Genomic DNA, 14554 nt, shown 5'->3' with positions numbered 1-14554 from the left:
AAATTATCCAATAAGGCTTTTGAGTGTGTACAAAATAAAAAATGCACTTACTTAATGTGTGATCTATGATCTCACTATGTTGGACAGTTTGTCCTAAGAATGTACTGTATGTTTGTTTTTAGTACACCACCAATCTATGCAAATGGCACTCTGTTCAGGGTTGATTCTTGCCCTGAGCCAGATGATCCCTGGATTGGCAATGTTCTTCTCTAAAACCTGTTTAAAAATGGAAATGTATAAGTGGTGATTTATAAAGTTGATATGGTAGCTTATTATAAAAAATGGGGTTTGAAAGAGCTATTAAATTAAACAAAAGAAATCTAAGTAGTGGTATTTGACATTCAAAACTTGTTAATGTAATGTTACATGTTGATTTGCACCCTTCACTTGACCAATAATTTAACACTGATTAAAAATTTGCTTGGAACATGTAGACAATGTGCAGCTAACACTGGATTGTTTTTGTGTCAGCTGAAACTGATTTGATTTAATAGTAAGAAAATTTAAATACACTGAGAACTGTTCCCAGTTGGGTTTTTTTGTTTTTTTTTTGCAACAGCTATTGATACAGGATAGTAACATTAAAGAAATCTAATATTACTGTATTATTGGATCATCTAACTAGAGAGTTTTAAATCATCTTTGAATTAGACGAGGTATTTTAGGACATGTTCTTCTCGTCTCCCTCATCTTATTCACTTTGTTGTTGATAAATTTTAAAAATACATAGTTTAGTGATGTGGTTAGAGCTTTATTAATATATGACTTACAATTAGCAAAACAGAATATTCACATTCCATATACAATATGGCCTGTTAAGTTAAAAATATCCTTACTTATTTCTCATACACATGCACATCAGACAGTAAAAGGATTACTGTGACATTTAAATGTCACACAGAGCTTTCTATATATGGAACAATTAATTTAAGTCACCCACGCATACTCTGCCAACAGAACTGTATATTTTGGTCATTTTTCTTTTTATATCCTTTATTTCCTTTTTTTGTGTCATAAATGATCTCTTTCACTAAATGTTCCAGGTCAATGAAGAGTAAAAAATATGTGTTAGAATACTTTATTACATTCTGCTTTTATTCATTGTATGTAGTACTTAGGATTTAGTAAATACCTCTTATGCTTGAAAAAGAATTTCCTAATCTCATTCAAAAATGTATTTGAATATTTTAACTTTTCTGTTTTCTGTTTAAGAGCATTACATGAAAGACAGCAACATCTACAGAAAGGTCAAGCTTTATATGTAATGAACACTTTTAGTGACTGCGCCCTGAATACAGTAGTATCTCACATCCTCCTAAAATATTTTATTTCCAATAATAGAACAACCATATCATCAGAGTGATTTGATCTTAAAAATAACAAGCAATTATCTAAAAGTATATACATGACCTATTTATCTATTAGTCTCCATCCTATAGTGAATCACAGAGCAGGCCACACCTTTCCCATAAGGAAAATCTTAAACTTGAAGAAAATACTATTTTATCGATTAACATAAAAAGCAGTGCTAAACTAGCTGATTACAAAACAGAATATTCTAGTGTTGGATTGGCATCCTACACCATATTCACAATTAGGACGTAAGTATTGATGCAGTACTAGTTACTCCTTAGTGCTGGTCCCATAAGAACAATATACAGTAAAATATTAGTGTTTATTAGTGTAATTGTATTTTAGGATTTCTGGTGTGCCCATCATAGTCTTTTCCCTAAAAAATGCCATGCTTTTAGCAGTAAAATATTGCAGTCCAATAGTTCATTATGTAGAATAAAAAGAGAAAATTGATATACAGTAACAAAAAAAAGAAAAGTTCTTGTTTAAGAGAAGTTCTGTTTAAAGCTTATACAGTAAATCTTGTTTCATTTCCTTAAGTATGCTTACTATTGAACTATTTCTAAACATTCCGAAATCACTTCTAAATGTTCCTAAAACTGTAGGCTATCCCACTTCTATGCTATAAATGGGTCTGTCGGTCCCTGCTAGCACTGGACCTATTCTAAACAACAACTGACTCAATTAACACACTGTATCTTAGTTATAGCAAGAAAGTTCTATCTCTTTTTAACTTACATGGGGTAAAGGCTATTCCATTGTCTATGACTATGAATAAGCAAACACTAATATGAATTTAATTTAATGCATTACCTTTCTAAGATTGGCTCATACACAAGCTGTTAGGGACTTCTTTGAAAAAGTCTGTAGGGACTGGATCAAGAATACTGTGTAGTTTGATGGTCTGAGTTGATTAATTATTCTTCTAGTTCAATTTAGTAGGTTTAATTTTTAGGAGGTTTGACTAATTCTATAAGTCTGTATTGTATTTTTCTTTTATTATTTACCTTTTCTGTATTCTACAAAAGCTTCACACTTACTCACACCATAGATGAAGCTGTCAGTCAATAGTTGAAAATAGTGCTGTTGCTTTTCCTAAAGACATTAATATTTTTGTAGAAATAATGCTTGCACAGACCTGATTTCTGTGTAGTATTTAGTTATGAGTTTTCAGAATTTTATAGTGTAAACTTATTTTTTCTCAGGTTAAGGTCCACTTTGTAGCAGTCTTTTTGAGTGTACAGATTGCTTAAGCTTTCCAAGAAACTGTAGCAGTAATTGATTTTTTGAATGAGTTTTTCCTGGGGCTACTATGTCAGCTGCAGCCTTCAGCTTAGTATAATTGCACAACTAGTTAGTTATATTGATAGCCATATTACAAAAAGTACCGAATTTTACCTGACTATACAAGTAAATGTTGTGGAAGCCATGGAATTGAAATGACATCTCTCAACAACAGGTTCTTCTTCTGTGTTAGAGGCAGACATTGGTATGTCAAAGAAAGTTCAGTAGTCATCGGAAATGCCACTGTCCTAGATGTGTGTTATGTTAGTTCTTGACTAAATCTAAAGTAAGGACACCCTTGTGTGTTAGATGGATAATGTGTTAAGATCAAAGGACTACACCAGGTTTATAAAATCCTTGCCTTGAGGTCACATTAATTATCTGTATTAAAACTGAAATCACCATCTCCTTTGTCACAAATAGTTATTATGACAGATAATACTGTACATTTGAAAATTCATGGATAAGCAATGCATTATATTATGGTGAACAGTAAATGGCTAATATAAGGAGAAGAGAAACTCCTTTAATAATGATGGCAAAATGTTCAAAAGAATCTATTAACAAAGACTGGTGTTTTTTGTACAGAACCGTCTTGCTTTTCTTGGTAAACAGAACTAACAAAATTAAACCTGCTCCATCACCTCTAAGGCATGATTTGCTCAAAATAAATGCTATTTTGCTATCAGTAGTAAAATCATTAATATAAAACTTCTTACTATTTAAAGCTCTAATATTATGCCAAGCCTCATTAAAGGTCTCAGAGTAACACAACTGCTCTAAATATTTAAGACATCTGGAAATATCAATTAGCTTATTTACATTTCAACTAAACTGATTATTCTTTCTGGCACATCTGTAATTAGTTATTATTAGTATTATTGCACCTGTTGTTAAAGCTACTGTAAAATCAACATATTTTAATGTAAGGTTGTGCTTAAACTTATCAAAAATAGTTATGAAAAATGTATTCCCTCGCTGACAATATCTGAAAGAATTATAGAGCTTTGTCCACTGAGATTAAGCCATTGGTCTGAGGAAGCTTGATCAATCCCATAACAAGTTCCAGTTATCCACAAAAGTAATGCTGTGCTTCACACAGAAGGATTTCAGCTCCTAGCTAGGACTTAAGGGTCTGATGTATGTTGCTTGGAGCTTATTACCATCAGTTGGTTTCCAGAAACAATTGTTATTGCAGCTGTGGTCCTTTCTTTAATAACTAGAAAAAAGCAAAGAAAAATGTGGTTTTAGTATTTTCAGCCTGAATGTGGTGTATGTCATTTACTGTAGAGTGTAGTACTGCAGTCTCAGTGGTCCTGTGCTTTTAAAAGATTGATGGGTCTTTCCTTGTTACGTGTAGAATGTGAGCACTAGGAAAGAAAGAAACAAGTCTTGTGAATAAGCAGTGCTAAATTCTGGTTTTGAACAACGAAACTGCTGATATCATGTAGGTCAGCTGGCAAGGTAAGAGGTTTAAAATTGATGATGGAAATTAACGTATATCAGGCTTTGGAGGTAAGTGTGAACTCTGCTTGGACATCTGCTTTTGGTACTGAAGCTTCCAAACTATGCATTTGATAGGATAAGGGGCTAAAACAGACATGACCCAGCTTTAATTGCTCTGCCATTCAAGGGCTACGATTATCACTTTGCTTGCTCAATGTTACTGGAACAGATCCAAAGAAAGTCACTGGGTCAATCATATGTGAAACATCTCACACTACCTGCAAATGTTCTTTCTGGTCCTTTAGCTGTTACACATATGAAGAGCTTCTGATTTTGCCTCTGTAATAAATATCCTGTATTTGTTTATCTATGAGATGAGCTTGCAGCTGCTGCTACTCTTCTTATGGACACTTTTCCTTGTCATGGTTGCTGCCATCTTGTGAAGTCATAGCTGGAAAACTGTGACAGCTGCTGAGTAGGGTGTGATTAGGCTGGAAACCAAGCTGTGGAGTTCTGCAATACCTTTCCTGGTCATGAAGCTGATATAATGGAAAGGCAGTTTAGAAATGCTAGCTGGAAGAACATGTGTCTCCAGTAAAATAGGTGGCAGCAAAATGTCTGATATTACCCATGGCTGCATTTTTGCAGGTTAAGGATGTGTAATTTGAGTGGAAGGCTATGTTGGAAACGTTCGGGGCCATTAGAAAGATCTCTTGAGGGTGGGTTCCCTATCCTTATCTGTGTAGCCCAAAATTTCTTCCGAACTGAGCAGGTGATGTACTGGAAGTACTCTTGGATTTGATTTTAAAAGGTCTCTTCCAACCCCAGCCAGTTGAGTCAGAGTCAGGAGTAGAGTAGAGAAAAATCCACCTGGGAAATAGTGAATGAGATCTACAGATGAATAATATCATGGCCCCGTAAAGAATATTGTGTTTGTGAAGAACACCTGTGGGAAGAAATTTTACACAATACAAGTTTTTTGCCTTATTAGTTACACTGCTTAAATCAAAATATTGAGTAATCTTAATTTTATTCTTTGAATAAGGCATCAAACTGAAAGGAATACGCTTGATCTTGCCTTACTTACTAGCAGTTACGGCCATTTCTGTGTAGCCTTGGCTTTATGCTTGGGGTTGTTTTCTTCCTGGAAAATAAATCTCTAATAAAGGTGAAGGCTTTTTGCAGAATTCATTAGATTTTCCTGCTGGATTTCCTTGAATTTTGTTAAAGTCATTCATCCTCTTGTGATGCCCAGGTTGCCTGCAATTAGCATCACCTTCTTTAAACCAGAACTTCAATAGATAAAAACCGAAGATGGACTGGGCAATGAAAACACACACACAAAGCAAGAGATAGTGCTAAGTGCTACGTGCTCTTATTCAAAATATTATCAGCAATAATATTCAATAAATAAATACTCAATAATAAAAACAGTGTTCAGTGTTTTTAGAAAATTCTATTAATAAATAATCCAAAAGGCAAAAACATACCAGGATAAAATTGAGACTTCTATCTCTTAGAAGTCTTGGTGTCTCCCTAAAATGACTCATCCCCGAAGCTGAGACGCCAGGCATACATGGTCAACCTTTAAAAAACTGGGTTATGCCAGAGCTACCTCAGCTGGTGACCTTTCACTGGTCTGCTGACTTATCACCCATATGCCTTCTGACAAATTGCAGCTGAGATGTTTTTGTGGCTTGTAACTCCTTGAGAGTTCTCATAGGTCTCCTGGTGTCTTCTTCTACATTACCACTCAGTTTTTTGGGATGACCTGCCGCAGGCAGATTTACACCTGTGCCATACTGCTTCAATTTCCTAATGATTAACTGGATTTCAAGGGATATTTAGTGAATTGGATATCTTCTTCTCTCCATTGCCTGACTTGTGCTTTTCGATCAACTTTTCCCATAGTTGCTTGGAATGCTCTTTTTGTCTTCATTGTGTATGCTAGACAATGATACTGGTTCACTACAAGCTGGACCTTCCAGATAAGGAGCATTTATACTACAATCAAATGAAACCTCTTCACTACAGACAGGTGATCTTCATCTAACTAATTCTGTTATTTCTAAAACCAGTTGGCTGCACCAGTAAAGATTTAGATGTGCCGTAATAAAGAGGAGGAATACTTATGTGATCAATTATTTTGTGTTTAATAGTTGTAATTAAGGGCGGCATGGTGGCACAGTGGGTAGTGCTGCTGCCTCGCAGTTAGGAGACCCAGGTTCCCTTACCGGGTCCTCCCCGTGTGGAGTTTGCATGTTTTCCCTGTGTCTGCGTGGGTTTCCTCTGGGTACTCCAGTTTCCTCCCACAGTCCAAAGACATGCAGGTTAGGTGCATTGGCAATTCTAAACTGGTGTGTGCTTAGTGTGTGTGTGTGCGCTCCCTGCGGAGGGCTGGCACCCTGCCCAGGGTTTGTTTCCTGCCTTGCGCCCTGTGTTGGCTGGGATTGGCTCCAGCAGACCCCATGACCCTGTAGTTAGTATATAACGGGTTGGATAATGAATGGATATTTGTAATTAATTTAGACCATTTTGCAGAGAGCTGTTTTCACTTTGACATTAAATAGTCTTATTTTGTTGAATAATGTCAAATAAGTCACATTAACACCACATTGATTCAATGATATAAAAAGATTAAAGTTTGAAAACTGCAAAACACCGTTAGAGAACTTTGTATACATCCTTTGAAAAGTTACACTTCAAATGCAAGTCTCTGGTAACACACATTTTTTTATGTACTCGTTAGATACTTTGTCAAAAAAAACCTTCCCAATATTTCCTAATTTTTTGGTTCTTTCCTCCATTGCAAATCTTTGCCCACTGGGTCAACCAATAACACAAAACGTAACTGCAGCAGTGGTAGTAGGCAGTATAGTTTTACTGTGAACATGCAATTAAAATGTTTTTATATCTGAGGGTGAAAGCTTTCAATTGCAAAAATCCATGCTCCTAAAGCCATTATTCTGTGTCTCATTTGTAAGCACTATATCACATCCTAAGAATATTCCCAATGAGATAGAATTTATCAGTGCATCAATTCAAGTGTTGATAGGTAAATCTAGAATGAAGCACAGACTCCACAATTAAGCTTAACTTCTTCATGGCCCAAATAAAAACTTTACAGTAGACATAAAGATGTAACAAATTAAAATTACAAAACCAGAAATTTGTAAACAGCTTTGACTGAGTTCATACATCTTGGCAACATGGATTACTGATTATTATTACAATATACCTTGGAAGATTTCAAGGTGCACAACACAAAGGGAAAAAAATAGTTTTATTAACTTGGCAATAGCTCTCACATTTTTATGGTACCTTTATAATCTGTCTTGAATGTATTATATGATTGTTCAGGTAACAATTTTAATAGTAATTGGACTCAGAGTTGAAGTGTAAACTTGAATTTACAGTGTAATGCACAGGTTCTAAACCTTTTTTCATGCTAAGACCCTCCTAAGAGACTTACCTTAGGCTGAGGAACCCCAGTCAATCACCATCCAAAAAATTACAAACCCCACATGTTTATAATAAACTGCTATACAGACCTACTACTTGTTAAGTGCAAGTAACAAACCTACAGTACTGTGCAAAAGTTTTAGGCAGGTGTGAAAAAATGCTGTAAACAAAGAATGCTTTCAAAAATGGAAGTGTTAATCATTTATTTTCATCAATCAACAAAATGCAGTGAATGAACAAAAGAGAAATCTAAATCAAATCAACATTTGGTGTGACCACCCTTTGCCTTCAAAAGAGCATCAATTCTTCTAGGTACACTTGCACACAGTTTTTGAAGGAACTCGGCTGGTAGGTTGTTCCAAACATCTTGGAGAAGTAACCACAGATCTTCTGTGGATGTAGGCAGATCTTCACTGTTGCCTGCAGACACTCATTATTGTACCGCTCTCCAGCCCTTCGACGAACAAACTGCCTTCTGCTACAGCCAAATATTTCAAATTTTGACACATCAATCCAGATCACCTGCTGCCATTTTTCTGCACCCCAGTTCCTATGTTTTTGTGCATACTTGAGTCGCTTGGCCTTGTTTCCACATCAGAGGTATGGCTTTTTGGCTGCAACTCTTCCATGAAGACCACTTCTGGCCAGACTTCTCCGGACAGTAGATGGGTGTACCTGGGTCCCACTGGTTTCTGCCAGTTCTGAGCTGATGGCACTGCTGGACATCTTCCAATTTCGAAGGGTAATAAGCTTGATGTGTCTTTCATCTGCTGCACTGTTTCCTTGGCCAACCACTGCATCTACGATCCTCAGCATTGCCCGTTTCTTTGTGCTTCTTCAAAAGAGCTTGAACAGCACATCTTGAAACCCCAGTCTGCTTTGAAATCTTTGTCTGGGAGAGACCTTGCTGATGCAGTATAACTACCTTGTGTCTTGTTGCTGTGCTCAATCTTGCCATGACATGAAACTGTCTTCCACAACCTCACCTTGGTAGCAGAGTTTGGCTGTTCCTCACCCAGTTTTAAGCCTGCTACACAGCTGTTTCTGTTTCAGTTAATGACTGTGTTTCAACCTACGTGTGACATTGATGATCAGTAGCACCTGTTTGGTATAGTTTGTTGATCATACACCTGACTATAATCCTACAAACTGACTTTGTGCAAGTGTACCTATAAGAATTAATGCTGGTTTGAAGGCAAAAGGTAGTAACACCAAATATTGATTTGATTTAGGCTATCACTTTGCATGTTGTAAATTGATAACAATAAACACTCATTATTTATATTTCTGAAAGCATTCTTTGTTAACAGCATTTTTTCACACCTGCCTAAAACATTTGCACAGTACTGTATATAAAACAGGGGCGGCACGGTGGCACAGTGGGTAGCGCTGCTGCCTCGCAGTTGGGAGACCTGGGGACCCGGGTTCGCTTCCCGGGTCCTCCCTGCGTGGAGTTTGCATGTTCTCCCCGTGTCTGCGTGGGTTTCCTCCGGGCGCTCCGGTTTCCTCCCACAGTCCAAAGACATGCTGGTTAGGTGGATTGGCGATTCTAACTTGGCCCTAGTGTGTGCTTGGTGTGTTTGTGTGTGTCCTGCGGTGGGTTGGCACCCTGCCCAGGATTGGTTCCCTGCCTTGTGCCCTGTGTTGGCTGGGATTGGCTCCAGCAGACCCCCGTGACCCTGTGTTCGGATTCAGCGGGTTGGACAATGGGTGGGTGGGGGGTGTATATAAAACAAGGACCTTTTACTATGGAAAAAATAGACTGCTCATGATGTACAGTATAAATAAATTTAACTCACCCTAGGCCTAATGAGACATTTAGATTTGGATGTTCTTGCACAGTTTGTCCACTCTGGGTTGCAGCTGACCTAGGGAGAATTTCAAATATTGTCCACATTAAGATGTGCTCTGTTTTCAATACTTTCAATACAGAAGAGCCTGCCTCACACAGGTATGTTGTTGCAAATGGTAAGAGGTATCAAATGGCTTTTTCACTCAACACTAGGTATCAATTTCTGAGACTGCTCCAAAATTCTGATAGGGAAATGGTAGAGAATTGCATTTTCAAACTTTCATTATTGACTATTTCGAGTAATTCCTCTTGTGATCTCAAATCAAGGCAGTCCTCTTCAGTTCTGGACTCAAATGGATTTCTGATCCATTTTAAAGGATGACTGTCCAGCTCTAGGAAACAGTCGTTGATGTATGTCTACAGGTGCATTGGACATTCCAAGCTCCAGGTGAAGTAGTGGGAACATTAAAGAATTTCCTTCATTTAGCCTTTTCTCCCAAAGTCAGATTTTTTTTTGTATAAATGCACAAACTTTATCTTGCAAATTAAGTATGCTGTGATTGCAGCCTTGCATGCTCTGTTTCAAGCTTTTTAAAAGTTGAAATATGTCTTGTAAAACTGGCCCACAAGATAGCCACTGGACCACAGAATACACCAGAAGGCTTTCAAAACTGGCGCCCATGTCACTGCACAGTTTGGTAAACAGCTTGTGTTTAAGGGGATGTTCTGTGATACTATTTACAACTTTAACTATGTCTTAAAGCACTTGATGCAATTCGTCCACAAACCTTTTAGTGACAAGTGCTTCTCTGTGAAGCATGCAGTGTGTATCTTTGGCATTTGGAGCTTTGCCCTTTATTAACATGGCTACTCAACTATGCTTGCCTGTCATGGCAGTGGTGCCAACCATACAGAAGCCAATACAATGATATCAGTCAATTAAATTTACCTGCATGAACATGTCCAGAATTTGAAAAATTTCTTAGCAGAATAAAACCTCCTCAACTGTCCATCTCCAATAAATCTGACATAAACAAGAATCTGTGCTGCGTTAAATAACTCGATCCATTGCTGGCCAACTAACAGGAATCCAAAGTGGCCGTTCCACATTTCACTTAAAAGGACCTAGGGACAGAAATTGCTACACCAAGGTAGCATTGACAGTAAAGATGACCCACTGGATGGAAAGACATTATTAGTAACAATACTCTATCTAAATGTGCAGTTACTCAAGTAAAAAAAAGTTTACCATGTATACAGAAATATGTGAACATGAGAAATTCAGAAATATATAGAGGACTTTTAATAACCATATAGCGTGTTTTATTGCACAAATGTATAAATGAATATGTGTAGCAATGAAGGAAAAACACATAGGTCTAGGCCTGTTCATTTTTCTAGCTTGATGACCAAAAATAATAACAAATTAAATCATTCTGGTTGGCTAAGTATATTTTTATGCATGACATGCCACTACTCTAGTATATTACTGATTCTAACAATGAGGCAATGTACAACAATTATTATTGGACCAATTAGGCATTGTACTGTTTTTCATTAGCAAGGCAAATAACACATCCATTCAAGACATTATACATTTAAAATTAACTTAAATTAAAGACAAGCTAAATTTTATTAGAGACTAAAGTTTCTATGTAGATTTAAGGCATTTATTGCTGCTTTGCCTCTCTGATAACAGCACTGGTAATCAAGATAAGGTGACATCTTGGTAGTATTCCACCGGCTCCCAGGAAAGTCATCCTTGAAAATTGGCCAAAACTTTAGGATGTGGATATTGATTTAAACATTTGAAAAGGCAGAAACTAGACAATTATTACCACAATGCTAACAATTCATATGACCTTGTAGCTAGAATAAAACACTGTAAATGTATTACCATATGTTGTATCTGAAAATGTGGTCTGGTGTAATCAGTGTAAATGATACACATTGCTCAATATTTTTAATTTCCTTAAAGATGTTTATTAACAAAATATGTAATAAAAATAGTTTATTAAAGAGAATAAAACAAACTACAACATGTAAAAAAAATTCATATTAAATATTATATATGGTAATTTAGTTAGCATGGTGGCCTAGTGGTAGTGCTGCTGCCTCGTGTGGGAATCCCTGAGTGGGATTTGCATGTTCTCCCCATGTCTGCCTGCATTTCCACCGGGGACTTCAGTTTCCTCCCACTGTTCATAGACATGCAGGTTAGGTGAAATGACAATGCTAAATTGACCCTAGTGTATGTGTGTGTTTTCACACTGTGATGGACTGGTGACCTGTCCAGGCTCTAGCAACCCCCTGGTATAGAATTAGCAGGTTTGGAAATAAAAATGACATATATGGGTTGGCACCCTGCCCGGGATTGGTTCCTGCCTTGTGCCGTGTGTTGGCTGGGATTGGCTCCAGCAGACCCCCTTGACCCTGTGTTTGGATTCAGCGGGTTGGAAAATGGATGGATGGATATATGGAAATTTTAATAAATACACAATAATTACAGTGCATAATTTACTATCTTGTCATTGAATCTCCATTTAAGAAAGACTTAAAAGAAAAATTAGAAATAAGCAATCTTTTCAAAACATCAGAGATGGATATTTTTAAGAATGAGATGAAAATATTCTGCATTTGCTTTCCTCATAAGTGAAGTGACCAGAAGTTGGCAGTCTTATTCTCATTGCCAGCAGCTTATCAAATGTGATACAGACAAGCAATTTCAAGTTTATTGAGTGCCTTTCACAGCAAACAGCATTGAAAAACACATTAAACTACAGTAATACAGTTTTCACGGCCATACATATTCATATAAACAGGGCACAGGAAGGTTAAGCAGCAGAATCTGTGACTGAATCTGCAATCCTGTGGTTTCTAGTCCATCTCTTTATATGCTAGGACAGTGTATATTGCCTATGACCTTGTATAACTTAATCCCTAAAAATTAATTTTAAACTGACTCTTAGAATTCATAATGTTGGCCTGACAAGCCAAATATAAATGAAGTTTAAATAGTACCTTCAATCTGACATATGCAACTGTATCATCAGAATGACAGTTGCCAACACCTTCTGAATCGTCTACAGTATATAAACAAATTAATATTACTTTAATTCAGTTTCCAATTGCATCATTCTTGATTTTGAAAAATGTAGTGTTACCCTCTATATATTGCATGTGTATCTTAATAACAAAAAATCTGTATTATATATAATAAATATGTGCATTCATGATATAACTTTCCCTTTCTGTGAAAAAATATGATTCTGAAGTTATTCAATTAATAATGAATCACTGAGTGCAAAATTAAATCCTTTGGGCAAAATAGTCTAACACAAGCTGTTTGTATTGATACTTATCTATTATACAGCATAACAAGCAGATGAAGTGCTGCAGGCAGGATGCGTCCCATGGATCAGTTGGGTTAAATTCTGGAATCTCTGCTGCAGATGTGCTTAGTACGTGTGCAATAGGATTTTAGTGAATCATACAAGAATGATGCATCTTCAGCCTTTGATGTGACACCTTTTATATAAACAAACTCAACTAAGCAAAATAATATTGTTTGCCGAGATGTAACAGACCCAACACTAGAGCTGGCACATGGTAAATGGGGCCATATCAATGTTCCTGCAAGAATGTCTAATAATTTTTCTGGGCATTCAAAATATTTTGGAGCTACCTAAAACATATTATGCTCTATTGTGATCTAATAGTTTTAATATGTCAGGTGTTTGTATTCCTTACTTTAAAATAGTGTAATATCAGCTGAAACCAAACTAAATGTAAATAGTAAGCCTTGAAATTACTACCTGATTGCATTAAAATATCTACCCAACAACATGTAAAATAAGTAACCTTTCAAAACTGCTATTTTGGTTTATAGGGTATTTATGCTCACCTAACAGCAGATAAGGGAGGATACAGAAAATAGTTTTTGCTTGTGTTTGCTGAAATAACAGATTGAACATGTGATAATGGGATTGGATCAGAAAGGCAGTATGCTGTGTTGCAACTGATTACACCATATTAGGACTCTGTCTCCAACTTTCTACACTGCACAACTATTACATTTTGTACCACACAACAAGACTAATTAAATTTAAAATCCTGAAACACTCTGTTCTCTTTGAACAAGGCACACTCACTAATACTGGTCCACGATAGACTAGCAAGCAACTTTAGGACATGAGAGGAAAACTAGAGTATGCAAAGAAATAACAAGCATGGCATGCAAACATCCGTGTAGACTGTGTCTAGGCTGTAATTCAAACCCAGGACATTCTGTACAGTACATACAATAGGCATGTTAAAACGATTGCTTTCATGACTCAGAGACAGTATCGTGTGACTGGTTCTCATTGTTTTATCACAATCAGCAGCATGAAATGTTAAGAGAACATTACGAGTACCCTATCTCAGCAAATATTTTTATAAATGAGAACATTAGGGATGTACTCAATAAGCCCAATATAATTCTTAAATAATGTTCTGCTAACTCTTCCACTCATGTTTTTAGTTTTTAAAGTATGGTGGAGAAGCAAATTGGCTATTATGAAGAAAAATTTAGAAGCATGTTTTAAGAGAAAGGCTGGTGTGTGTGACACCTTAATTTAGTTACCTGAAAATTTTAAACCTACCATTTTCAAAGAGCAAGCAGTAACTAATGTCTGTCAGGGGAAGTGAATTGTAAGTGAGTGGGTAAATGTTGGCAATTTAGTTTGATGGTCAGAAAGCAGCCATATGTATGGACAGCCTTTAAAACAAGTGTGCATTAAATGTGCAATTGTATATTGTTTAGATTCATGCACAGAATTAGAGAAGGTGGATATTTATGTATTAACCTAATTTGGGCTTGTGGACTGCTGTCATCTTGCAAAGATTTTACCAAAAATGTCATGTTTAAAATGCCACTAAGATATATTAATGGGGCAGAGGTCAGTCATGCACTTGGTAACATCCTCTTTAAATAAATGATCAGGATCACTTTAACAATGGCATTTATTCAATTATTTTTAAAAAGGTGTTTTGTATAACAGTAAACAAACTAATATGGTTTGTCATTGCAAAATTTGCAATGTTATATATTGAAATAGGTCATATTTTTAAATAAAACATTAATTTATTCATTCTTTCATTTTCATTTTGCATTCCTGGTGAGATTTATGGTATATATTCCTATCTGGATTCTTAAAATATAACCACGCTCAGTCA

This window comes from Erpetoichthys calabaricus, chromosome 4, assembly GCF_900747795.2.
Source record: "Erpetoichthys calabaricus chromosome 4, fErpCal1.3, whole genome shotgun sequence".
Lineage (NCBI taxonomy): Eukaryota > Metazoa > Chordata > Cladistia > Polypteriformes > Polypteridae > Erpetoichthys > Erpetoichthys calabaricus.
This window is presented reverse-complemented; position numbering follows the sequence as displayed.